Source organism: Echinops telfairi, unplaced genomic scaffold (genome assembly GCF_000313985.2).
Source record: "Echinops telfairi isolate 266 unplaced genomic scaffold, ASM31398v2 ScPeMD7_7417;HRSCAF=8455, whole genome shotgun sequence".
NCBI lineage: Eukaryota > Metazoa > Chordata > Mammalia > Afrosoricida > Tenrecidae > Echinops > Echinops telfairi.
Window position 1 is genome coordinate 5300297 of NW_022111317.1, and position 1704 is coordinate 5302000.

Consider the following 1704-nt stretch of genomic DNA (forward strand, 5'->3'; position numbering starts at 1 on the left):
GTGCCTCTCATCATGAGCCTGCCCGGGTCTCTGTGGGCTTCTGAGTGGCCCCCACGTTGGGGACCTGCTCAGCGGGCTGCTGCTGCTGCTGTTCCTGCGCAGCCCGTCTGTGCCCACTGGCGGCTGACACTGTCACTGGTCCCGAGGAAGCCGTGCCTGCCAGCGCTGACGCTGGGGCCACCGAGAGAAAGCTTCTAAAAGCAGAACCCCCCTGCAGCCCCCACCACCTTGTGGGCAGACACCCCACGAGGGCGCCCCCTGCCCGGCCACAGTCACACCACACTTGAGGCTCGCAGGGTTCTGCCAGCACCTTTCTCTCAGCTGGACGAAGGGTGTGGTCGAGGGGCACAGCGAGTGCTGGCAACGTCAGGCGTCTGAACACGTGTGGAACTCGAAGGTGCTGCTCTTCAGAGACGGACGGATGGGGGCTCCCTGCCCTGGGGGGCTGTGGGTAGAAACTGGCTGTGCCCGGAGAGGACTCAGAGTCAGGGAAGCATGTAAGACCTGGCCCGAGAGGGCTTCCACACAGGAGATGACAGCGGGGGACAGAAGCCCAGCAAACTGTGTTTCTAGAATTAATTTCCTATTCCTGGTATGCTTTAGATGAGTGGTGCTCAACCTGCGGGTCTCGACCCCTTTCCCAGGGGTTGCCGAAGGCCGGTGGTTCTCAACCTTCCTAGTGCCCTGACCCTGTCATACAGCTCCTCATGTTGTGGTGACCCCCAGCCATAAAGTTATTTCGTTGATACTTCACCACTGTAAACTTGCTACAGTACTGTTATGAACCAGGCGACCACTGTGAAAGGGTCATTTGACCTCCCCAAAGGGGTTGTGACCCACAGACCGAGAACCGCTGCTAATGGTCTTAGGAACAGAGACACGGCTCCTCTATCAGTCTCCAGGCGAGTCCGCGCGCACATGCAGATAGGCCGATCTGGCGAGAGAGAAGCTGTCTCAACCTTCACACTGACGTTGGCTTTTACGCAGACTGTCGTAAAATGCAGCAGTGCGGTTTACCGTTGTTATATGAAGACTGTTACCCATGCTACACCACACTCCAAGACAACATTTCATTTAGTTGTCAATAGAAATAAATATTTCACCCTATAGAATGACATATTGTTTTTGTGATGAATCACGATGCTTTACTGATGTTCCATTTGTAGCCATGAAAATACATCCTGCAGATCAGATATTTACATGATGATTCATCACAGTAGCAAAATGACAGTGATGAAGTAGCAACGAAAATAATTTGATGGTTGGGGGTCACCACAGCATGAGGAACTGTATGAAAGGGCCGCAGCACGAGGAAGGCTGAGAACCACTGCTTAGAACCAAGTATTTTTCTGTCTTCGGTGTGGGGAACAAGTCAACATTCCTGCAGCCCCTGGGGGGATTTCCATTCAAAGACAAAGGAAGAAAGGGCGAGGGGAGGAGGCTGTGGGTGCAGGTGGGGTCTGCACTGTGGCCACAGAGCCAGGCCAGGCAGGAAGCAGCCCACAGAGGGGGTCCCTGGGGCGTGCTTTCTGCCTACTGAGACTCCTCCTATGAACCAGTTGCCCTGTTCCAGACCACGGGCGACCAGCAAGCCTCTGTGGGAGTGAGAACATGCCCTCCCTCCTCCTCACACCAGGTGAATCAGACTTGGATTTGACCCCCCCAAAAAAGGTCATCAGGTGGGACAGACCCGAAAGGTGAAGA